This window comes from Hyperolius riggenbachi, chromosome 2 (assembly GCF_040937935.1).
Source record: "Hyperolius riggenbachi isolate aHypRig1 chromosome 2, aHypRig1.pri, whole genome shotgun sequence".
NCBI lineage: Eukaryota > Metazoa > Chordata > Amphibia > Anura > Hyperoliidae > Hyperolius > Hyperolius riggenbachi.
This window is the reverse complement of record NC_090647.1, coordinates 214,883,003-214,910,055: the sequence shown is the minus strand read 5'-3', so window position 1 is coordinate 214,910,055 and position 27,053 is coordinate 214,883,003. Positions and strand designations below refer to the sequence as shown.

Sequence of the window (27,053 nt, the reverse complement as noted above, 5' to 3'; positions counted from 1 at the left end):
AGGACTGAGTTGAGAAACCCTAGTGTACTTCATGTTGTAATATCAACAATCATATACAATTTAAAATGAGAAACTACCACTTATATTGTCTCTGGAGCCATCCCAAATGTCTGTGGAACTGTTAGTCATTTGGTAATGTCAGATTAAAGCAGACCTGAACTTAGAACTGTTTCTCTGCTCTAAAAGATACGCAACATCATAATAACCTTTAAAGAAAAACATTTCTTTGTTACAGCTGATGCAAATCCTGCAATAAATCTGCAGTGTGTCTACTTCCTGCTTTCATGAAAGTAGAAATATTGTTACCATCCTGTGCTTTCAAATGAGCTTATCTGCCATGGCAGTCAGCTGACACAGCTGTGGGGTCAAATTACACCTTGTGATTAGACACAGGTGAGGGGGAATCAGACAGGCTAAACTCTCTAAATAAATACAGGGTGCATGTCTCTATGTTTTCTTCTGTCCTGTGCAAGAGGTCATGTCCACTTTAATTCCCTTGTAACTGTAATGCAGGGAATACACGGTACCGCTCGATTATGCCGCCGGAACGATTCCCGCTCGTCCCCGCAGGCGTTTCTCTTATCTTCTGCTCGTTTTCCTTATCTTTTTCCATTGTCCCGCCTGCGGTATCGTGCACGGAATCGATCCGGCGGGTGATCGGACATGTCGGAAATTATCAATCAAGCCATCTAATGGCTCAATAGGTAAACGTACCGTGTATTCCCAGCATAAGAGAGCTCACGAGACAGAAAACATAGCGAATGTTAAAACCTTTGAAGTGGATAGCTTTTGAAGGACAAACCATTTTAATGACATAAATTAAACATTTTTATTCTTATTGATTGAGCAGTCCAATGAAAATTATTTGAATTGTTCTTTAAAACTTTGAATGAGAGATTGTAGAACAGACGTGTGGTTGTCACAGAGCACCTTATAGATCATTCTCATCCTTGGTCCATGCTCCCTCGTCTCTATTCTTCACATAGCTGGGGAGAATTAAAAGGACAGTGAAAGGATCTACACAGTGGGTATCATTCAACTTCAGAATTAACAATCACTCTGTAATTTTATAGTCCACAGACAGTATATGACATTTTTCATTCACCTGTCTAATTCTGATCTATTGAATAATTCTTCGTGAGAATCCATGTACTTGTTCATGAAAATGTCATGCAGTTAGTTTAAAACTGAAAACATTTTTAACAGTGTCCATGTTTTTCTTTTATTCATGTGTTTTCAAGGGAATCATTTTAAACAAGATATAGTCTAAGACCATGGGATGTATTTATAAAGGTGGCAATAACTGGAACATTAGAAAGGTGTGATTGTCATTTAGCCTTATTGTCATTTACATGATTGACACTATTGGCTTTATTATTGGCCTTGTTATCAGAATTATGGCATTGTAAAAAAAAAATGAGCGATATCAAAAAGTAGGGGAGCGCCATCGCTTGGCCAAAGTGATCCTTCAAGATGGATCAGTTGAGAGGGTTAAGTGGCTGCCATACACACGCTTGATTCTCACCAGAGCTAATTGTTATTGGCCAGCTGGGACGAGTTTTGTCTGGCTGTATACAGAGTTTAAGGGGCCTATTTAGAACCGGCAATCTGATTACAGATTACCAGGGTTAGTTTGACTTTTTAGAAATGAACCATTTAGAAACTTTTTAGAAAGCAACCATTTAAGATCCCTATATCTACAAAAGGGCTATCAGATTTCTTATTCTTTACCTTTTAACAGGGACAACCACACTGGGGGTACATCACTTGCAGGCCTCAAAACTGTGTGAGACCCTGGCTCCACAGCTATGAGGCCACGATTCACTCCAGAGGCCCTGGAATATCCAAAAGTACAGAGAGTAAAAGATAATCATGGACTCAGGACCCTGTTGATCTTGACACCTATTGAAATTGCAGGGTTTCCATGGGTCAACGAATTTACCGCTAGTCCTAACATGACCTTCCTATAATTAGTGATGGGTAATGTTTTAAGCAATAGCAAATAAAATTATATGATTAGCAAATATTACACATAGTTGTAAGGGCATGATAGAGCCTTCATTAGCCACGAGGCAAGATCTCTCTGATGTCACTTCAGGTCATCTTAGTGTCCTTTATCAAGTCCATGAAATGAGCTTACATCAGCACTTTTCTGTGGGACTCAAAGCACATGGGATGCTAACAAGAGTTGCAGCCACTTAACTTCTTGCCGACCGCTCCACGCCGATTGGCATGAATGGCCTTCTATGGGGCTAGCAGGAGATTGCACGCATCTCAGCTTGGAAGGCGGAGCTCGCTCGGAGACTGTTAGACTGCCGTCTAATTATGCCGTACAGCACGTACAGCGCTGCGATCTAAGGCAGTGCTATACAGGGGACAGCCGTGTGACACGGCTGTCCCCTCCATAGGCTGGGGAGTGATCGGCTGTCATAGGCTGAAGCCTATGACAGCCGATCACGCTGATTGGCTGGCGGGGGGAGGGAGGAGGGAATTAAAAAAATAAATAAAAAATGAACACATTTTATTAAAAAATAAATACAATAAATATTTATAAAAAAATAAACAACTGGGGAGCGATCAGACCCTACCAACCGAGAGCTCTGTTGGTGGGGAGAAAAGGGTGAGGAATCACTTGTGTGCTGTGTGGTGCGGCCCTTCAGCTTGGCCTTAAAGCTGCAGTGGTCATTTTAATAAAAAATATCCTGGTCACTAGGGGGGTTTAACACCGCTGTTCTCAAGTGGTTAAAATGCAATTTGTAAGTTGGTCATGTGTGCCCTCTAGTCTGCTGCCCATGGGATAAGTTTGTTAGGAGTAATCCAGTAAACTTCTTGCCAGTAAGTTTTTGGGATGTGTGAGGAAACCCATGCAAACACAAGTAGTACATACAAACTCTACACAGACAGTGTTCAGGCTGTGAATCAATCCTGCGACTATAGTGTTTTGAGAGTGCTAGCCACTATGCCACAGTTCTGCCCGGATTATTATTTGTTGTATGTGCTTAGTAGTCTGAAACCTACTATAATTAGGTAATTCATTGAATTTAATGCTAAACCCCTGCATCGCTGATGTACCAATGTGATCATACCATAGACCATAGAAACATAATTGCATTGCAATGCGATTATATGTCCATTACTATGGACCGCAATAGATGCAGTGTGAAAGGAGCCTTAACCCACAAACATTATTGTCTAATAGATTACTTGCAATTTAATACTGTTTTTTTTTAAATGCATTGGAATAAACGCTTTATAAACACGCTACTAGTTACTAACTACACTTCTATTACAATTATGCTAGACTTCCCAATATCCATTATCGACAAATTGTATATTAAAGAGGAACTGAAACAACATATTATAGAATTAGGTAAATTATTCAGGATACCCACCTTTACATTAAATATCTTGTTGCAGCTTTAGAAACACTTCCTATAGCTATATATTGCTGTATATTGGTATGTAGCCCTACCCCCTCACCAAGGCTTATCCTAGGCTGTTTATTATAAAGCATCCTCTCCCCCCAAGAGCATTCTGGGATACCAGCTATGTAGCCCTACCCCCTCACCAAGGCTTATCCTAGGCTGTTTATTATAAAGCATTCTCTCCCCCCAAGAGCATTCTGGGATACCAGCTATGTTTTTGTACTGGCTTTAGAACTCTCAGTAGATGAACATTCCACAGAGATGTTGCCACTTGTGATACATTTCAGAATGTAGTTCTGGGAGAGGAAACATTTTGCAATGGGAAAACCCTGACTAAATAATCTATAAATAGATATTATAAAAAAAATAAGCAGTTTTATTCATGTTTTTATTTTGGTTACAGTTCCTCTTTAAAGGAAACATCCGAGGATAAAAAAAAAGGAAAAAAAAAAAAAGATCTACTTACCTGGGGCTTCCTCCAGCCCCTGACAGCCGATATGTCCCTCGCTCCAACTCCGGTGTCCCGGGGTCGCCTCTGTTGCAGATGCCAACCTCTCCAGGTCGGCATCTTCTGTGCGAGGATGCAGCCACGCTGCTCGCGGTTGTGCTCCTGTGGCTGAGAGAGTTGTGTGAAGGTGCAGTAGTCCTGCGCCTGGGCAGAACACGCCAGGCCAGGTGAGCACAACCTGGCGAGGTCGGCATCTGCAACGGAGGGAACCCGGGACACCAGAGCTGCGGCGAAGGACATATCGGCTGCCAGGTGCTGGGGGAAGCTCAAGGTAAGTAGAACTTGTTTTTTATTTTCCCTCCGTTATTCCCTTAAGGCTGGTTTCACAGTGGGACGTTAAAGTCCCACGTTACAGCAGCCAGTAACGCAGCCATAACTCACAGCACTGTAAAATCAATGTTGCTGTTCACAGTGCCCATGTTGCATTACATTGTAACGCAGCACATTAAAAACAAAGTGCTGCATGCTGTACGTCATACTGGGCTAAGCAGCGTTAGACTGCTTGCACATGCTCAGTAATGTTGGAGGAGGAGGTCTCCCCTCCTCCTCTGCGGCCAGCCACATAGCTAATTATTATTCACTGCACTGTGGTGACTCGTGGTGGAACTGTAGTGTTGTCCGGATCATGAACGAATCGTTCATATGATCCGGATCTTTTTTATGAGTCGAATCATCCGGATCATCACAATGAAAGATTCGGTTCACAGTGGATGTCTGTCTGGAAGAAACAGGAACATACAGAATGTACAGTGCAGGGAAAGTCCTGTCCTGCTAGTCATGTCACCCAGTCTGCTTCCCTAGCAAAATGATTCAAATGATTCGGTTCAAAGATCTGGATCTTTTCAATAATCCGATTCAAATGATCCAAATCCTTAAAAAGATCCGGACTTCCTATGACTAACCTGGAGCGGCTGCTTTGAGAGCTGCATAACGCAGCTCAATCTGACGTCCAACTTCAACACCACCATGCGTTGCGTTAGGGGCACGTTATGCGACCATAACGTCCCCTAAAACGCAACGTATTGGTGTGTAAGTAGCCTAAAAGTCACATTTCTAAACATTATATTGTAAATAAAAAGCTTTCGATAAATGTTCTGGAAGCTATAGTCCTTACAGGATTATTCCTAGTATACGTATATTGGGATAGGATTTATGGCATCAAACAAGAACATACCTCAATCTTGCAGTGATATTTGCAATTCTTTAACAACTGCCAAAAATAATGTCTGAAGCTCAAGAATCCACAATATCATTTGCTTTCTTTCTTTCTTGTTAGTGCAGAGTGATTTAATTGTAGAAACACTGTTCACGTGTTATTTAAGCAATTTATGCAGTTATACTGATATATAGAAATTCAGTAATTGTACCAGTCTTTATCATGACTCAATTTCAGTATAACATAGAACAAAAAAATGTTATTCTTTGTTCAAATGCAGTAAAAAGAAATTTTAATAAGAATTGTGTTGTGCAGTGACATATAAAAGACTGCTAAATGTTATTATGCAGCAGTCTTGCTAATTGTATTTACAAATGTAGTACTAGGGTGTTCAGTTCTCTAGGTACCATGCAAATGCGTAGCAGCTGCCCAGCCAGATGTCCAAAACCCACTATACTGGGAGGAAGCCTCTAGCATTTCTCTGCCTTGGGCTTTCCTATCACTGTGCATTGGAATGTAGCATTATTAGTTTGTTATTAATAAGGGTTTTTTATTAATTACTTTTAATAAACATTTAGGAAACAAGACACCAGTTGGTGGTTTTTGGAAAAATCTCAGTTAATCATTCGCCTGTGCTGTGTATAAAGTATCATTTCAGCAAAGCGAGTTCAGTGCGTCCAAGTGTGGGCTACGTGAAGTCTGAGTCTTGCTGTGTAAAGCCTATTAGCATATGTCTCTGCATTGGGTTTTCAATGGCTGAGCTCCAGTAATTACTGTTCATTAGTATTCATTAGTAACCAGTCTTGCCTGGTATGGAGCTCGTGTTGAATCTCTTCTGCTGTAACATGTTTGATATGGGCAGGATGCAGAGGTCAGTGTGGAGACATTAATTAGGCCTGATAGTCAAGAAATATTTTAGATTTTTTTAAGTGCTTATTTCAAAATATGACTTGTTTTGACTCCTTCATTGTTTCACTTCAAAAATTTTCTTTTTAATGTGCTTACTCACCTGAATATGGCAGCAACAGACTGTCACGTATAGAATCAATATTTTTTTTTAAATTCATTACTGTCAAAGCTAAGACAGTTTGAGATTTTTGTTTTTGCAAATACATACATATGTGAGGAAGCTGCATTACATTCTATTTGCATAGCTAAAATATATCAATTTCAACTACATTTTGAAAGACTTCATCTCATCGCTGCCAGGCTCCGCATGCCTAAATAACATTGTTTTAGGGCCCATTCCCACTGATGCGATTAGCATCCATTTACCGCCGATCGCCAAATTGCGGGAGATTACTATCGCTTTAAAAAGCACTAGTGTAATTAAAAGTATATGGCAGTGATTTCACTGCAGTGATCACCGGCAATTCACGGTAAATGCAAACGCGGTGCCTGCATCACTTTTTCGTGATTTTTCATTGATAGTGCTTGAAATTTAAAAAAATAGCGGATCGTGATCGCTCAAAAATGTTGAAAATGTACAATAAAGATAGGCGGTATTCACAAAAAATGCTAGCGATTTTGCTAGTGTTTTGCGATCCCCAGTGTGAATGGGCCCTTACTATGCATAGTGTCATGTTGAACTTGTTGATCAGAGATGCAGCATAAACTGTCTGTGGTTCAATCATAAAGGCTGCCAGCCTGTCACCTTCCTTTCTACAAATTCTGAAAATTACCAATTTAACACTGTACAGTTCCTCCAAACACTATATGTAATCTCTCCCTTTAATCTCCCCTAACTTAAGTAAGTTTACATTTAAGAGTCATATCAAGATCAGCCAGTCAATTTATCTATTGACATTTTACAGCTTTTCACAAAGAGACTCAACAATAAAAATGATAAATATACAGGTGTAATATCAGAACGCTATCGATTAACGTGGAAACATCACTGGACAAATACGTGTACATTGAGCGATCGCAATCAGCACTTTGTTAAGCACTGTATCGCGATCGCTCCGCAATTGCAGCAAAATGCTGCATGTAACGTGTTTATCGATTGCCGCTAATCGTGAATCACCCGCAATCGACGGCAATCACAGCAGTGAGATCACTGTCATAGAGTTAATATTGCACTTTGTCCAGAGTCCCAACACAGGATCAGGCTGGCCGAGGAGTACGGGGGGAAGCCTCATTAGGATCCAGAGGCTTCTTCCTACTGATGTAAGTACCTCCCAGGGCCACTTCTTTCCTTACAGTTTGTCTTTAAAGGAAACCTGAAGTGAGAGAGATAGTGAGGCAGACATACAGTTGCGCTCATAAGTTTACAAATCCAAGGCAGAATTTATGATTTCTTTAACCATTTTTCATGGAATAGGAATGATAACACAACAACTTTTTTCACTAATTGTAAGTGGTTGACTGAAACCATTTATTGTCAAACAACTGTGTTTTTAAATCTTAACCACTACACAAATCACCCAAATGCAGGGGCGAGCAATAGGGGGTGCAGAGGTTGCACCGCATTGGGACCCTTGGGCCAGAGGGGCCCCGAAGAGCCCTCCCTCAACTACAGTATTAGCTCTCTGTTGGTTCTGTGCTCATAATCACTTCTATAGATACTTTGAATAGTGGTAATCATTAACAAACTGTTCCCCATCCCCTTTTTGCACCTCTGACACTGTAGTTGCTATTGGCAGGTTTTGGTGCGCCGTATCAATTGTTATGTATAGAGTGTTTGGGGGGGGCCCAATGTAAAACTTGCATCGGGGCCCACAGCTCCTTAGCTATGCCACTGCCCGAATGACCAACTTTATTGGAACTGGAGGCTTTTTGCTGGGAAGAATGGACAGCTTTACCATCTGAGAACATAATGAGCCTCATCCACAACTACCACAAAAGATTTCAAGCTGTCATTGATGGTAAAAAAGACAATACACGGTATTAAAACAGGGGTATGTAAACTTTTTATCAGGGTCATTTAGGTAGTTTGTGTAGTGACAGACAGCCTATTGGGCCAATCAAAGTGCAGGAATCATGTTCTAGAAAGCTAATTACACCAGAGAGAAAATGTGTGCATCAACCAAGTGAACCTGACAAATCTGGCTTTGCAAATTTGGCCTATTGGCTGATCACGAGACATTGCTCATGCAAATATGCATTTGCTTTCGCATGCCAAAAAATGCAGGGTCACAAACCAACACCGCAAAGCAATCGCCCTGCGGGAATTAGTTCATGCTACATTAGCACTATCCAGGGGCGCCACGAGGAGGCTTCCCAATGCCAACATTGATTACCATGGGATGCACACCTAATGCAATGAATCAATTCATAAAAGTTGCTTAATCAAACCACTTGGGTGCGGTGTCAAACTGCAATAAACTGTATATAAAGCCACTGGACCCAACGGGGCTCAGGGCTGGATTAAAGGAGCTGCCGTTATTTCAAAGGAGCGCATGTAAGTTACCACTGCACAATACACAGCACTACCACGCATAGCCTACACGCAGAGATTTTAACTCATGTTGCCCAATTTAAGCTGCTCTGCTTTAGCATGCGCAGCTTATTGAATCAACCACATAGTCTGAAATAGGCAAAAAACTTTATTTTGTACTCCACAAAATTCCGACCCGTTTCGCATTTATCTCACCTGCTTCCTTTAGCCCTTCCCCATGATATGCTGCCGAGGTAAGGTGCAAGATGCAGTGCTAGTCATGCTGGGAACTGATAAAAGCCTCTCTCTCTTTTTCTCTGCAGGACTCTCCTAAAAGGGAAAAAAAAAAAAAGGAAGAAGGTAGTTTCAAGGGGGGACACACAGGACTCCCCCCCCCCCCTGATCTTTTTTTCTCTTCTAAAATATAAGAATGCTCAGGGTCACACAGTGTCACAGGTAGATAAACACCTGTGTAGGACAAGCACATTCAGGAGGGAGGGGCTAGAGGAAGGAGCTGGCTGGCAATTGACACATACCAGCCAGCATATGGCGGTACACCCCACCAGACAGCAGTCATAAAAATGACAACAACTGAAAAGTAAAATAATTCATTTATTCCTTTATTTTCATTAGAGTATTAATATGTATCACATGTCTTATATAATTGGTATACATTTTTTTTAAATTGAAGTCCTCTTTAAGAACATCTGGAAAATTCCATTCTTCTATATTTCAAAGGACAGTCTATTTCATGCAAGGGACAGTCTACCTTAGCTGGTCTAAAAAATTATTAACATTTTCATAAGTGTTTGCAGTTGTGCTGAACAGTTAAAGTGTCTCTATCCTTGTAACCTCTATGAGGTCAAATTCAACAATGCTCTAGGCTAAAATGTATCAAACTGAAGCTTTGTAATTAAAGGTAAAATGTGTGGTACAATTAAACATCTATGCCAGATGTGCTCCTCATATGCTGGATTCAAAGACATAGAGCAACTGATACAACAAAAGTAGTCAGAGTTATCTCACATATTTAGTTGCACTTCTTTCTTATAATTTACTCACATTAATGCATAATAGAAATGGTTTGTATAACAACAACAAAACATTTGTAAAACGCTTTTCCCCCGTAGGACCCAAATCGCATAAGCTTGTCTCAGACCAGTACATAGTGATGTGTATAGGGGAAAAATATGATGTGATCATAAATGCCAGACTAAACAGGTGGCTTTTCAGTTGTGATTTAAATGTGTTTAGGGTTGTAGCCTAGCCTTGATTACGTTTGGCAAGGCACTCCACAGGGTAGGGGCAGCATGACTGAAAACTCTAACTCCAGGTTTTTAGTTGGACTCTGGGGTGGTCAAGTTATTGGAACCTTTTGATCTGAGGTTGAGGGAGGTGTGATGAGGTTCATGGAGCAAACAAATTTGTCATCACTCAAAGGATATGCAGAATAAATAAGCAATCTTTATTGAGGATCTTGTGAAAAAGTACGTCAAAATTAAAACCATTTAAAAGACAACAGTGGAGCGCTCCACTCCATACACCACACAGCAAAGACACATGCAATCACCCCTGACGGTACCGGCAAACACACAAACTCCGGCGTCTTCGTGGCGACAGGGGGAAAAAAGCACATAGGCTGTGGTGCTGCTGTAGCATTGAATAATTACTGACCATCCACACAACAATGACAAATCTCACCAGTCCTCCGGTTGTTAGGTTAGTAACTTGCAGCAGCTGGGATCTTCGCCTGCTTACGCGGGCACGTCTGCTGTTCAAGACTCACCCGCCTGGGTACATGCATAGGGGCAACCGTTGAGCCTATGCATGTACCCAGGCGGGTGAGTCTTGAACAGCAGACGTGCCCGCGTAAGCAGGCGAAGATCCCAGCTGCTGCAAGTTACTAACCTAACAACCGGAGGACTGGTGAGATTTGCCATTGTTGTGTGGATGGCCAGTAATTATTCAATGCTACAGCAGCACCACAGCCTATGTGCTTTTTTCCCCCTGTCACCACGAAGACGCCGGAGTTTGTGTGTTTGCCGGTACCGTCAGGGGTGATTGCATGTGTCTTTGCTGTGTGGTGTATGGAGTGGGGCGCTCCACTGTTGTCTTTTAAATGGTTTTAATTTTGACGTACTTTTTCACAAGATCCTCAATAAAGATTGCTTATTTATTCTGCATATCCTTTGAGAGATGAAAAATTTGTTTGCTCCATGATTAATTTTGGTTTTTTGGCGTCACTCCTGCCTATGTGCAGTGGAAAGGGGCACTATACTGGGTTGAGTCTGTGCATTATATTTATATTTTAGGTGTGATGCAGTTGCAACAAAATCCTTCAAGTATCCAGGGCCTAGGTTGTGTAGGGATTTGAATGTTAGCATGCAGATTTTGAAGAGGATTCTCCATTATATGGGTAGCCAGTGTAGTGAGCAAAGGATTGGTGTTATGTGGCAATGGAGGGGTCTGCTTGTTAACAGCCTTGCGGCGGCATTCTGTACTAGCTGCAGGCGGTGTAGGTGTATTTGGAAGGCCTGCATAGAGAGCATTACAATAGTCCAGCCGCTGGTGTGAACTAGACTTGGAAGATCCTCTGAAGGTATTGGCTCATACACAATCTTGAAATGCATCTCCTGTGGTGTCAGGAGGAACATGACTAGAAATCACTGGGCCCCCATAGTATTAGGTAATCTCTGGGCCTCCCTGTTATTGGTATTAGGTAGGCTATGCACGCTCTCAAATATGAGCATTTGCTAACTATACCCTCCAGATATCGGTATTATAGTCTTTGGGTCTCAGATAGTATTATATAACTCTAGCGCCCTCCCCCACATATCAGAATTAGGATGCTTATGTGCTCCCCCAATTGGCGCTAGGTAGGCTTTACCATAAATGTATTTTTAAAGTTACTGGCCTCAATTCTGGTAGCTTTGTGAGGTAAATATTTTTTTGTAGGTGAAGTACCTCATGAGGCATTTTCCTCTTTTTTTTTTTAGCAATTCTGAAAGGTTTTTTTTCTCCATTTCCAAACATGAGGTAAAACATGAGGTAAATGCATAAAGTGAGGTAAAACGTGAGGTATTTCAGCTGTAAGCATGCAGTAAATAAATAATAGTAGTCTTTAATTGTCTTCAATAAGTTAGGATAGTCTTATGACGATGTTTTTTGAGGGGGGAGGTGTATTTGATTATGTAGCAACCTATGAAAAGCATATTTATAGGTATCCCTTATTAAAAAAAAAATCCAGTAAATATTTGGAGTTTTATTTCTACTATTCTTTTCTATTACTCAGCCTGAGTAGGAACGACACTAAAATAGCAATAGGAACTTCACTAAAAACTGCAAAATGCATACAAATTGACTTTACCTCCAGGTACAGGCAGGTCTTAAACTGATCGGTAAATTATGTGTTAATATGCTCCCTAATTTCCATGAGAATAGCTATTTTGGGTAAATTACCTCACAAATTACCTCATAAATTACCTTATGATGTAAAACATGACTAAAACCTACCAGAATTTCTAAATGTCATTACCTCATGAGATAAATTACCTCACATGAGGTAATTTGTTTGATAACTCTACCAGAATTAAGGCCACTGTCTGTTAGGATAAAGTCATCCTATTTATTAATGACATCCTGACATCCAGAACATTCTTTGATAGCTGTCCTTTAACCTGATAAAGTGGTTGCTGTAATAAAATGTTTGACCATTCATCCTTATTTTGTAATACTCAGGATGTGAGAGTGAGACATTTCTTGCATTCCTTTTCATGTTTTAAAGTGGAACTGAACTCTTGCACAGGACAGAAGGAAAACATAGAAAAATGCAACCTGTATGTATTTAGAGAGTTTAGCCTGTTTAATTCCCCCTCATCTGTGACTAATCACAAGTTGTTATCTGGTCTCCCCGTGTCACATGACAGCCATGGCAGAGAGGACAGATAAGATCATTTGAAAGCACAGGCTGTTAACAAGATGTCTGCTTCCATGAATCAGGAAGTAGACACACTGCAGATTTATTGCAGGATTTGTATCAGCTCAGCTGTAACAAAGAAATGTTTTTTTGTTTAAAGGTTATTATGCTGCTGCATATCTTTTAGAGCAGAGAGGACTTTCTGCGCTCAGGTCCGCTTTAACTATATTTTTTTGGCTGTGTGCAGCTCCACTATTGAATACATGTTTTGAGATGAATTAACAGCTCAGAATTGTATAGGTAGAAAAAATGGCTAACTGATAGAGTTAAATTATACAAGCTTTCTGGGATCTAGTCCCCTTCTTCAGGCATATTTCCAGATGTTAGCTGTGGTGGTAAAACACTGATGCAGATAAATGGTAAACACAAAGATGACAGTTGTGCTGGTTACTGTTTATCTGTTAGGTGTCAGGTGATCAGCAGGCTGGAGCCAGTGAGTTAGTGCAAGCATACATGAAATCCAGCAGGTTTCTGAAGATCATGAAGCCCAATCAATCATGTTACATAAGGTGTCATGAATCCTGTTCCACAATTTTACCCTTCTGTTAATGTCTTGAACATTTTCATAATTTGTACTCAGAAATGTTCTTGATTGTTCATTTTTGAAGTTACCCTTAAGAACAAGTACTTTGAGATCTTGCATGCTGTGTCCTAGTTCACAGAAGTGTTGGCCCACTGGTGTGTCCATTTTACCTTCATTTATTTTAAAGCGGTGATGGTTCATTCTTGTGCGCAGTTTTTGTCCTGTTTCTCCTATATAGATTCCTCTTGAGGGACATTCATGCAGCGTATCATGTATACAACATTGGATGACTCGCAGGAAAATTGGTCTTGTATTTGATGATATTTCTGTGAGTTTGGTATTTGTATTTGGCTTGTGCCCAGGATATAAGGGCAGGTCTCACACCTTGTGTTATTGCAGGGTAATGTGCCTGAAGTTTCTGGTGTAGATAATGCACTACAGCTCAGAATTGGAAAAGAATGTATGATGAAGAAAGAACAAGGGGCTGAATTTTATAGCAGGGTGTGGAAACATACCAGCTCTGTTTATGAAGATAGTAAGGTGGGTTGGTCATGTTTTCAGAATTGATCGTGATAGATTCACTGAGAAGCTTGTTTGATTAAAGGGGTTGTTGGGGGGGGGGGGGTGTTGAAGACAAAAACAGACACTTACCTGGGGCTTCTATCAGCCCCCTGTAGCAGTAATGTCCCACGCTGACCTCCTCCGATCCACTGTTCCCCGCCGCCGGCACCGTACAATTATTCGTCTAACAAGGCGAATAATGCGTGCTCCCGCTTGCGTCATCGGAAGCTTACTGCGCAGGCTCAGTACGAAGTTTTCTTGTACTGCGCCTGCTCAGTAAGTTTCGAATGACGTTCGCGGGAGCGAGCAGGTGCGCTTCCATGCAGCCACAGTTGGATGGCATGCTTTTCGAATGACGTTCGCGGGAGCGAGCAGGTGCGCTTCCATGCAGCCACAGTTGGATGGCATGCCTCGCTAGAATGGGCCCGGCGGCAGAGAACGGCGGATAGGAGGAGGATGGCGTGGGACATTAATGCTACAGGGGGCTGATGGAAGCCCCAGGTACGGTGGTATGTGAAAGTTTGGGCAACCTTGTTAATCGTCATGATTTTCCTGTATAAATCGTTAGTTGTTACGATAAAAATGTCAGTTAAATATATCATATATGAGACACACACAGTGATATTTGAGAGGTGAAATTAAGTTTATTGGATTTACAGAAAGTGCGCAATAATTGTTTAAATAAAATTAGGCAGGTGCATAAATTTTGGCACTGTTGTCATTTTATTGATACCAAAACCTTTAGAACTAATTATTGGAACTCAAATTGGCTTGGTAAGCTCAGTGACCCCTGACCTACATACACAGGTGAATCCAATTATGAGAACGAGTATTTAAGGGGGTCAGTTGTAAGTTTCCCTCCTCTTTTAATTTTCTCTGAAGAGAAGCAACATGGGAGTCTCAAAACAACTCTCAAATTACCTGAAGGCAAAGATTGTTTACCATCATGGTTTAGGGGAAGGATACAGAAAGCTGTCTCAGAGATTTAAGCTGTCTTTTTCCACAGTTAGGAACATATTGAGGAAGTGGAAGACCACAGGCTCAGTTCAAGTTAAGGCTCGAAGTGGCAGACCAAGAAAAATCTCAGATAAACAGAAGCGACAAATGGTGAGAACAGTCAGAGTCAACCCCCAGACCAGCACCAAAGACCTACAACATAATTTTGCTGCAGATGGAGTCACTGTGCATCTTTCAACCATTCGGCACACTTTACACAAGGAGATGCTTTATGCAAGAGTGATGCAGAGGAAGCCTTTTCTCCGCCCACAGTACAAACAGAGCCGCTTGAGGTAAGCTAAAGCACATTTGGACAAGCCAGCTTCATTTTGGAATAAGGTGCTGTGGACTGATAAAACTAAAATTGAGTTATTTGGGCATAAAAAGGGGCATTATGCATGGAGGAAAAAGAACACAGCATTCGAAGAAAAACACCTGCTGCCTACAGTAAAATATGGTGGTGGTTCCATCATGCTGTGGGGCTGTGTGGCCAGTGGCAGGACTGGGAATCTTGTCAAAGTTGAGGAACACATGGATTCCACTCAGTATCAGCAGATTATGGAGACCAATGTCCAGGAATCAGTGACAAAGCTGAAGCTGCACCGGGGTTGGATCTTTCAGCAAGACAACAACCCTAAACACTGTTCAAAATCCACTAAGTCATTCATGCAGAGGAACAAGTACAATGTTCTGGAATGGCCACCTCAGTCTCCAGACCAGAATATAATTGAAAATCTGTGGTGTGAGTTAAAGAGAGCTGTCTATGCTCGGAAGCCATCAAACATGGATGAACTAGAGATGTTTTGTAAGAAGGAATGGTCCAAAATACCTTCAACCAGAATCCACACTCTCATTGGAACCTACAGGAAGCGTTTAGACACTGTAATTTCTGCAAACGGAGGATCTACTAAATATTGATTTAATTTCTTTTTTGTGGTGCCCAAATTTATGCACCTGCATAATTTTGTTTAAACAATTATTGCACACTTTTATTAACAAGGTTGCCCAAACTTTCGCATCCTACTGTAAGTACTTGAAAGAACAAAGAGAAATCGAGAGCCCAATATGGTGTAGTATTGTTGAGTTGGTTGTGGTTTAAGCCCTGTCTACAGGAGGCGATCCGGTGGCTTGATTAGCTGCCGGATCGCCTCTTCCGCATCCCCACGCGTACCCGCCACGTCCCCGCTCGCCCGCACGTGCGTTGGATTCGATCCGCCCTCGTTCCCGCGCCGCTTATCTTCCGCTTGATTCCCTGCCATTGTCCCCTCGTGGGGAACGAGCAGGGAATCGGCGGCGGCAAAATCGGACCTGACGGATCTTATCAATCGAGCCGCATCAGCGGCTCGATTGATAAGGAACATCGCTCCGTGTAGACGGAGCTTTAAAGAGACTCCGTAACAAAAATTGCATCCTGTTTTTTATCATCCTACAAGTTCCAAAAGCTATTCTAACGTGTTCTGGCTTACTGCAGCGCTTTGTACTATCACAGTCTCTGTAATAAATCAACTTATCTCTCTCTTGTCAGACTTGTCAGCCTGTGTCTGGAAGGCTGCCAAGTTCTTCAGTGTTGTGGTTCTGCTATGAACTCCCCCTTCCAGGCCCCTCTATGCACACTGCCTGTGTGTTATTTAGATTAGAGCAGCTTCTCTCTTATCTTTTACAAGCTGGATAAATCGTCCTCTGAGCTGGCTGGGCTTTCACATACTGAGGAATTACAGACAAGGGCAAAGCTGTTTGCAGGAAGAAAAGAGCAGCCTGAAACGTCAAGGCATGAGAGATGCAGGGGGAAAGAAACACACAAATGATCTCTTGAGATTCAAAAGGAAGGCTGTATACAGCCTGCTTGTGTATGGATGTATTTTCTATGTGTGGACATACTGTACATCAACCTACTTCCTGTTTTGGTGGCCATTTTGTTTGTTTATAAACAAACTTTTTAAAACTGTTTTTAACCACTTTTAATGCGGCGGGGAGCGGCGAAATTGTGACAGAGGGTAATAGGAGATGTCCCCTAACGCACTGGTATGTTTACTTTTGTGTGATTTTAACAATACAGATTCTCTTTAAAGCAAAATATTTAGATATACTCATAAACATGGGTTACCCATAGGCAACCACTTCAAGTGCAGGTGGGGAGTATTGACCCCACTCAGGTTTTTAAGATGTCGCTCTCTGTAGATAGGAAACGGGGTAGCACCCCTCCACCGAGGGTGGAATCAAGATTTCAGCAAGGCTTGGTGTACAGAGGCGCCAGAGTAGAATAAAAACGTTTTAAAACCGTCTAAAAGAGAGGGATGTTCAAAAATATAAAACTCGATTGAGTCACAATATATCAATACAAATATTTTATTTAACTCCACTTAGTGCAACGCGTTTCGCAGGTGTGGTCCCGCTTCATCAGGCAAACAGGAGTATAACTCAATGGGTCTAAATGCAGAGGCGCTCACTTCTGCATTTAGACCCATTGAGTTATACTCCTGTTTGCCTGATGAAGCGGGACCACACCTGCGAAATGCGTTGCACTAAGTGGAGTTAAATAAAATATTTGTATTGATATATATAGTGACTCAATTGAGTTTTATATTTTCGAGGGAGGTAAGTCCACCTGAACATCCCCCTCTTTTAGACGTTTTTTAAACATTTTTATTCTACTCTGGCACCTCTGTACACCAAGCCTTGCTGAAATCACACTGTATTTTATCTTCAACACCCCCCCACAGAAACCCTTTTATGCTGGGGATACACGGTACGTTTCTGTACCGTGTATCGAGCAGCTGATCTGGCCAGCTGATAATATTCACTCCGCCGAGCGGTAATCGATCCGCGTGCACGTGCGGACAAGCGGGGACGCGGCGGGGGTCGATCCGGCGGCTAATTGCCCGCCGGATCAACCCGTGTATTCCCAGCAAAAGAGCCTACAAACACCAGACCAAGAGATAGGCCATGCAAGATATGGACAAGTTATATGGAAATAGTTATTAAAATATTTGGCTGCTGATAACGATGTGCAGTGGAGAGCTGGGAATGAGGTCAAATCAATGGAAGATTGTATTCATATCATATACATAAATCATGAAACATATGTATTATGACAATAAGTAATTGTGTTTTCTATACATATTGGTTGCTTGTTAGGCATAATATTTTGTTTTGGTTTCACAAAAAACACAAACTGGGTAACTAAAGTAAGAAACACTACAAATTAATGAATACATAAAAAATGTCTAATGAGAACAGGAAATCGTGAAAGAATGGGTCCTGTGCAACAGCAGGCAGAGATAGCCTCACTCGAGCTGTCATCGGCTGCCTTGCCAGTAAAAGGATGGTTGACATGCAGCTGACAGACGTACACACCACATCAATTTGTGGTTCTTATGTCAATACGTTATCCAATAAAGACACTAAGTACTTGGAACTATTCACATGTTCAGTGCACTCACTGGTGTTCAAACCTGACCATTTACCAGCTTATCAAGAGGGTCTTTAGCTAATACCAAACAACATTCTACTTTTTTTAGACTCTAGCTATCTAACTGTATTAGAAAACCTTTGAGTTACTGTCATGTAGAGAAGGGAACTCACTAACTTTTAAACATGTGAATTGCATATGTAAGTCATCAGGAGTGACACTGTCCCCTTTCTCAAATAATTATTCTTAATACAGTGGGATGCGAAAGTTTGGGCAATGTTGTTAATTGTCATGATTTTCCTGTATAAATCATTGGTTGTTACGATAAAAAATGTTAGTTAAATATATCATATAGGAGACACACACAGTGATATTTGAAAAGTGAAATTAAGTTTATTGGATTTACAGAAAGTGTGCAATAATTGTTTAAACAAAATTAGGCAGGTGCATAAATTTGGGCACCACAAAAAAAGAAATGAAATCAATATTTAGTAAATCCTCCTTTTGAAGAAATTACAGCCTCTAAACGATTCCTGTAGGTTCCAATGAGAATCTGGATTCTGGTTGAAGATATTTTGGTCCATTCCTCTTTACAAAACATCTCTAGTTCATTCATGTTTGATGGCTTCTGAGCATGGATAGCTTTTTTCATTTCACACCACAGATTTTCAAATATATTCTGGTCTGGGGACTAACATGGCCATTCCAGAACATTGTACTTGTTCCTCTGCATAAATGCCTTAGTGAATTTTGAGCAGTGTTTAGGGTCATTGTCTTGTTTAAAGATCCAGCCTCAGCACAGCTTCAGCTTTGTTATTGATTCCTGGACATTGGTCTCCATAATCTGCTGATACTGAGTGAAATCCATGCATCCCTCAACTTTGAAAAGACTTCCAGTCACTGCACTGGCCACACAGCCCCACAGCATGATGGAACCACCACCATATTTTACTGTAGGTAGCAGGTGTTTTTCTTGGAATACTGTGTTCTTTTTCCTCCATGCATAACGCCCCTTGTTATGCCCAAATAACTTAATTTTAGTTTCAACAGTCCACAGCACCTAATTCCAAAATGAAGCTGGCTTGTCCAAATGTGCTTTAGCATACCTCAAGCGGCTCTGTTTGTGCTGTGGGCGGAGAAAAGGCTTCCTCTGCATCACTCTTGCATACAGCATCCTCTTGTGTAAGGGGGCGCCAAAGGGTTGAACGATGCACAGTGACTCCATCTGCAGCAAGATGATGTTGTAGGTCTCTGGTGCTGGTCTGTGGATTGACCCTGACTGTTCTCACCATTCATCGCTTCTGTTTATCTGAGATTTTTCTTGGTATGCCACTTCAAGCCTTAACTTTAACTGAGCCTGTGGACTTCCATTTCCTCAATATATTCCTAACTGTGGAAACAGCTGAAATCTCTGAGACAGCTTTCTGTATCCTTCCCCTAAACCATGATGGTGAACAATCTTTGTCTTCAGATTGAGAATTTGTGATAACAGAGGCGCCAAATTAGAGTAAAACCATCTAAGATCAGTTTAAAAGGAGGGGGGTTGGTGGATACCGCCCTCAGGTATACAAAGACCAGCCAATGAGTCATTATATATAAATAATATAATTTATTATGGAATCTCCAGGTATGCAACGCGTTTCACGGGTCAAATGCCCGCTTCATCAGGCAATCAGTGTCGGAGATACACTACGAGACAAAAACAGAATAAAATACTATATACCAGTGGACACTAGGCAAATGGATAATAAAAAATAAAACATTTTTTGTTGACATCAGAGGAAGTCCATAATTCATTACCAACCACATACAAATCATGGGAAACGAGAGACATATATACAGCATTTCTGCCCCCTGAATCACATAAGGGTATGTTACATTGTGTGTGCAGAAACAGACAATTACAAGAATGTGTCTGAATGAAATGACCAACTCTCCGTGTTCCAAGAAACTGGTATAAACACTTATGGATCTCAGTTATAAAATGTAATCGAGGTTCCAACAAAATAGTAAATAAATAAACAAATAATAAGTGGTATGCCAAAAATTAATATAAATGCATGTAATTGCACTTGCCGCCGGATTTGATTACACTCATAAGAAAAGTAATATGATATTGCATAGATTAAAGTGCAAGGTGCAGAGACATGGAGCTTTCAGAAACATAACGATGGATAGAAAGGAGCTCAATTGATCACTATATTACTCACCGAGGCTGTATCAATTTTCAGGCCCAGCGCCTACTGTAGAGGGCGTTGCATGTGATAGGGGTGTTATAAGGATACTGGGCGCCAGCGTGGATCGAGGTCTAACCCGGAAGAGCAGCCTGCGGCTGCTTCCGGTACAAGAACGGACGGGCAAGTAGCGCGATGTGACGCTGACGTCATGTAGCAAATTACGCGTGTCTGGGGGAAGGATGCGAATGTAAGGTCGCGTCTCTCCTCGTCATAGTGCATGCGCACTAAGGGATTGAGGAAGGCGCCGCCATGTTGGTGTGGGCGGCTGGGCTATTGCTAAGAGTTGTACCACTGTCCCTTAAAATAATAGATTAATTAGGCGGGACAGTGGGGATCTGTGTCCAAATTGCGTATAGTTAAATGAGTTAATAAATAGAGATTAAAATGAATTGCGTTTGACACGCATTTGTGTAAGGCATTGTTAATGTTAATATGCTGCCATCTGGTGGTTGATTCCATTAGGGCGGTATTGCCTAGATAAGGTTTAGATGGGAATACTGCTATTTTATATAGTCAATAGAATGCAAAAATGGCAATAAAAATTTTTTGGGGCAATAAAAAATTATAATAATAGATACTGGTAATAGAATGTGAAAGAATAATAGGAGACTGGACAATGGATAGAAAGAGTAGAGAAGAGAAGAAATGGTAAAAGAAGGAGAGTTGGGAAGGGAAAAGAGAAGAAGGGGTGATAGAAGAGATAAATGGGGTGGAAAAGGATTCAGAAATTACATCAAACACATAAATACATAAATAACAAGTACACATTAGTAATTTAATTGCCCGAATTACAAATGCCAGAGGTTTACAAATTATTCAACAACGGATTATATTAAAAGAGAGAAAAGGGGGGAGGATAAAAGAGAGGACTAATAATCGATAAAAATATAAACGATACTTTTGATAATGATTAGTTAAAAAAGTTTTTCAAGTACTTCATTTAAGCCCTCAGGGGCCAGCGTTCTGAGTGTTTGTATCCAGAACATCTCTTTGTTATTCAAGGCCTCAAAAGTATTGTTTGGTGAATGAATAGAATCTATTAGAGTGAGGGTGAGTGAATGGGGGTCTCCATTGTGATAAGTGCTGAAGTGTTTGGAGACGCTGTGTAAGGGGTAGTGTTTAAGTATATTCCTCTTGTGTTGTCCTATTCGGCTACGAACTAATTGAGTGGTGCGGCCCACATACTGTAAATTGCATGGGCATGAAATCACATAGATAACGTTCCTTGAGGTGCAGTCGATGTGTTTTTTGATAGTGAATTCGGTGTTAGTAGTATTAGATTTAAATGTCTGGGTAGTTGTAACAAAATAACAGGCCGTACAGCGTGAGTGATGACATGGAAAGGAACCTGGATTGGCTGGGGTAGTTGTATTTACTGCATGGGATGGTGTGTGTTTAAATTTACTTGGGGCTAGTAGCCCACGTAAATTCGGGGCCCGTTTGAAAGTGAGTGATGGTGCCTTGGGTATTGTTGATTTGAGGTACAGGTCTTGGGTTAGTATTTCCCATCTATTTTGAAGGATGGTACGAATTTGTCTAAGTTGGCTGCTGAAACCGGTGATGAATCTTGGGAAGGACGCTGTTGCGGCTGTATGATCAATTGTAGGAACGGTAGCTGAGGTTTTAGATGCTTTGTATTTAGCGTCCTTAATAAGTTTTTTCGGGTAACCCCGTTCGATAAATTTTCTGGTCAGGACCTGTGATTGAGTATGGTAGTCTGAGAGAGAGAGAAAAATTCGTTTATATTGGCAGTAAGGAGTATTGGTGGTCCAAGGTCTATGGTGGAAGCTGTCGAAGTGTATAAAATTGTTGGCATCCACCTTTTTGAAATGTGTTTTTGTTTTTATAGTGTTGTTAGTGGAACAGAGGACCAAGTCAAGGAATTCTTGAATAGAAAGAATTCCTTGACTTGGTCCTCTGTTCCACTAACAACACTATAAAAACAAAAACACATTTCAAAAAGGTGGATGCCAACAATTTTATACACTTCTACAGCTTCCACCATAGACCTTGGACCACCAATACTCCTTACTGCCAATATAAACGAATTTTTCGCAACTGCACGGAACTCTCAGACTACCATACTCAATCACAGGTCCTGACCAGAAAATTTATCGAACGGGGTTACCCGAAAAAACGTATTAAGGACGCTAAATACAAAGCAACTAAAACCTCAGCTACCGTTCCTACAATTGATCATACAGCCGCAACAGCGTCCTTCCCAATCACCGGTTTCAGCAGCCAACATAGACAAATTCGTACCATCCTTCAAAATAGATGGGAAATACTAACCCAAGACCTGTACCTCAAATCAACAATACCCAAGGCACCATCACTCACTTTCAAACGGGCCCCGAATTTACGTGGGCTACTAGCCCCAAGTAAATTTAAACACACACCATCCCATGCAGTAAATACAACTACCCCAGCCAATCCAGGTTCCTTCCCATGTCATCACTCACGCTGTACGGCCTGTTATTTTGTTACAACTACCCAGACATTTAAATCTAATACTACTAACACCGAATTCACTATCAAAAAACACATCGACTGCACCTCAAGGAACGTTATCTATGTGATTTCATGCCCATGCAATTTACAGTATGTGGGCCGCACCACTCAATTAGTTCGTAGTCGAATAGGACAACACAAGAGGAATATACTTAAACACTACCCCTTACACAGCGTCTCCAAACACTTCAGCACTTATCACAATGGAGACCCCCATTCACTCACCCTCACTCTAATAGATTCTATTCATTCACCAAACAATACTTTTGAGGCCTTGAATAACAAAGAGATGTTCTGGATACAAACACTCAGAACGCTGGCCCCTGAGGGCTTAAATGAAGTACTTGAAAAACTTTTTTAACTAATCATTATCAAAAGTATCGTTTATATTTTTATCGATTATTAGTCCTCTCTTTTATCCTCCCCCCTTTTCTCTCTTTTAAAATAATCCGTTGTTGAATAATTTGTAAACCTCTGGCATTTGTAATTCGGGCAATTAAATTACTAATGTGTACTTGTTATTTATGTATTTAAGTGTTTGATGTAATTTCTGAATCCTTTTCCACCCCATTTATCTCTTCTATCACCCCTTCTTCTCTTTTCCCTTCCCAACTCTCCTTCTTTTACCATTTCTTCTCTTCTCTACTCTTTCTATCCATTGTCCAGTCTCCTATTATTCTTTCACATTCTATTACCAGTATCTATTATTATAATTTTTTATTGCCCAAAAAATTTTTTATTGCCATTTTTGCATTCTATTGACTATATAAAATAGCAGTATTCCCATCTAAACCTTATCTAGGCAATACCGCCCTAATGGAATCAACCACCAGATGGCAGCATATTAACATTAACAATGCCTTACACAAATGCGTGTCAAACGCAATTCATTTTAATCTCTATTTATTAACTCATTTAACTATACGCAATTTGGACACAGATCCCCACTGTCCCGCCTAATTAATCTATTATTTTAAGGGACAGTGGTACAACTCTTAGCAATAGCCCAGCCGCCCACACCAACATGGCGGCGCCTTCCTCAATCCCTTAGTGCGCATGCACTATGACGAGGAGAGACGCAACCTTACATTCGCATCCTTCCCCCAGACACGCGTAATTTGCTACATGACGTCAGCGTCACATCGCGCTACTTGCCCGTCCGTTCTTGTACCGGAAGCAGCCGCAGGCTGCTCTTCCGGGTTAGACCTCGATCCACGCTGGCGCCCAGTATCCTTATAACACCCCTATCACATGCAACGCCCTCTACAGTAGGCGCTGGGCCTGAAAATTGATACAGCCTCGGTGAGTAATATAGTGATCAATTGAGCTCCTTTCTATCCATCGTTATGTTTCTGAAAGCTCCATGTCTCTGCACCTTGCACTTTAATCTATGCAATATCATATTACTTTTCTTATGAGTGTAATCAAATCCGGCGGCAAGTGCAATTACATGCATTTATATTAATTTTTGGCATACCACTTATTATTTGTTTATTTATTTACTATTTTGTTGGAACCTCGATTACATTTTATAACTGAGATCCATAAGTGTTTATACCAGTTTCTTGGAACACGGAGAGTTGGTCATTTCATTCAGACACATTCTTGTAATTGTCTGTTTCTGCACACACAATGTAACATACCCTTATGTGATTCAGGGGGCAGAAATGCTGTATATATGTCTCTCGTTTCCCATGATTTGTATGTGGTTGGTAATGAATTATGGACTTCCTCTGATGTCAACAAAAAATGTTTTATTTTTTATTATCCATTTGCCTAGTGTCCACTGGTATATAGTATTTTATTCTGTTTTTGTCTCGTAGTGTATCTCCGACACTGATTGCCTGATGAAGCGGGCATTTGACCCGTGAAACGCGTTGCATACCTGGAGATTCTATAATAAATTATATTATTTATATATATAACGACTCATTGGCTGGTCTTTGTATACCTGAGGGCGGTATCCACCAACCCCCCTCCTTTTAAACTGATCTTAGATGGTTTTACTCTAATTTGGCGCCTCTGTTATCACAAATTCTCAATCTGATCTAGTCCACCCTCGGTGGAGGGGTACATCCCCATCTTTTCCTGTCTACAGAGAGCGACTTCTTAATACTTGAGTGGGGTCAGGTTATAATTCTCCCCACCTGTGCATCCAGTGGTTACCTTTGTGGTAACCCAGACTTGTGAGTATATTACTTGTCATTATAATACTGTAATTCAATTCTTGTGACATACTACACCATATTGGGCTCTCGATATCAATTTTTGTATTTCTCCAATCTTTGTCTTCAGGTCATTGGAGAGTTGTTTTGAGACCCCCATGCTGCTGTTCTTCAGAGAAAATTAAAAGAGGAGAGAAACTTACAACTGACCCCCTTTAATATTCTTTCTCATAATTGGATTCACCTGTGTATGTAGGTTAGGGGTCGCTGAGCTTACCAAGCCAATTTGAGTTCCAATAATTAGTTCTAAAGGTTTTGGAATCAATAAAATGACAACAGTGTCCAAATGTATGCACCGGCCTAATTTTATTTAAACAATTATTGCACACTTTCTGTAAATCCAATAAACTTCATTTCACTTCTTAACTACTTCCCGAGCGCCGTATTGACAAATGGCGGCCGGGAAGTGGACCCCGCAAGGACCGCCGTATTGACAAATGGCGGCGGTCCTTGTAGGGGCATGGGCGAAGCGATCGCATCATCAGTGACGCGATCCTCCGCCTGGCGCCGCTCACCCGCCGCAACATCCCGCCGGCCAATACAGAAGCACCGGCGGGATGTTAACCCAACGATCGCCGCATACAAAGTGTATAATACACTTTGTAATGTTTACAAAGTGTATTATACAGGCTGCGAGGGACCACCAGGGCAGGCTGCAGCCACCCTAGTCTGCACCAAGCACACTGATTTCCCCCCCCCTGCCCCAGATCGCCCACAGCACCCATCAGACCCCCCCTGCCCACCCCCCAGACCCCTGTTTGCACCCAATCACCCCCCTAATCACCCATCAATCACTCCCTGTCACTATCTGTCAACGCTATTTTTTTTTATCCCCCCCCCCCTGCCCCCTGCTCCCTCCTGATCACCCCCCCACCCCTCAGATTTTCCCCAGACCCCCCCAGGACCCCCCCCCCCATGTACTGTATGCATCTATCCCCCCTGATCACCTGTCAATCACCTGTCAATCACCTGTCAATCACCTGTCAATCACCCATCAATCACCCCCTGTCACTGCCACCCATCAATCAGCCCCTAACCTGCCCCTTGCGGGCAATCTGATCACCCACCCACACCAATAGATCGCCCGCAGATCCGACATCAGATCACCACCCAAGCGCAGTGTTTACATCTATTCTCTCCTCTAAACACCCACTAATTACCCATCAATCACCCCCTATCACCACCTGTCACTGTTACCCATCAGATCAGACCCTAATCTGCCCCTTGCGGGCACCCAATCACCCGCCTACATGCTCAGATTGCCCTCAGACCCCCCCTTATCAATTCGCCAGGGCATTATTTACATCTGTCCTTCCCGGTAATAACCCACTGATCACCTGTCAATCACCTGTCAATCACCCGTCAATCACTCCCTGTCACTGCCACCCATCAATCACCCCCTGTCACTGCCACCCATCAGCCCCTAACCTGCCCCTTGCGGGCAAACTGATCACCCACCCACACCAATAGATCGCCCGCAGATCCGACATCAGATCACCACCCAAGCGCAGTGTTTACATCTATTCTCTCCTCTAAACACCCACTAATTACCCATCAATCACCCATCAATCACCCCCTATCACCACCTGTCACTGTTACCCATCAGATCAGACCCTAATCTGCCCCTTGCGGGCACCCAATCACCCGCCTACACGCTCAGATTGCCCTCAGACCCCCCCCTTATCAATTCACCAGGGCATTATTTACATCTGTCCTTCCCTGTAATAACCCACTGATCACCTGTCAATCACCTGTCAATCACCCATCAATCACCCCCTGTCACTGCCACCCATCAATCACCCCCTGTCACTGCCACCCATCAATCAGCCCCTAACCTGCCCCTTGCGGGCAAACTGATCACCCACACCAATAGATCGCCCGCAGATCCGACATCAGATCACCACCCAAGCGCAGTGTTTACATCTATTCTCTCCTCTAAACACCCACTAATTATCCATCAATCACCCATCAATCACCCCCTATCACCACCTGTCACCTTTACCCATCAGATCAGACCCTAATCTGCCCCTTGCGGGCACCCAATCACCCGCCTACACGCTCAGATTGCCCTCAGACCCCCCCTTATCAATTCGCCAGTGCAATATTTACATCTGTTCTCCCCTGTAATAACCCACTGATTACCTGTC

At 41.9% G+C, this 27,053-nt stretch overlaps 1 long non-coding RNA gene across 1 annotated transcript; it reads right to left on the bottom strand.

Annotated features, from left to right (window-relative positions):
- Window positions 1-855: 855 nt before the first annotated feature.
- Window positions 856-12,797, bottom strand: LOC137544218 (uncharacterized). Its single transcript, XR_011025785.1, has 3 exons — window positions 12,703-12,797; window positions 8,685-8,798; window positions 856-986 (listed from the first exon to the last, which is right to left on the bottom strand). It is a non-coding gene; the product is annotated as an uncharacterized lncRNA (long non-coding RNA).
- Window positions 12,798-27,053: the final 14,256 nt, after the last annotated feature.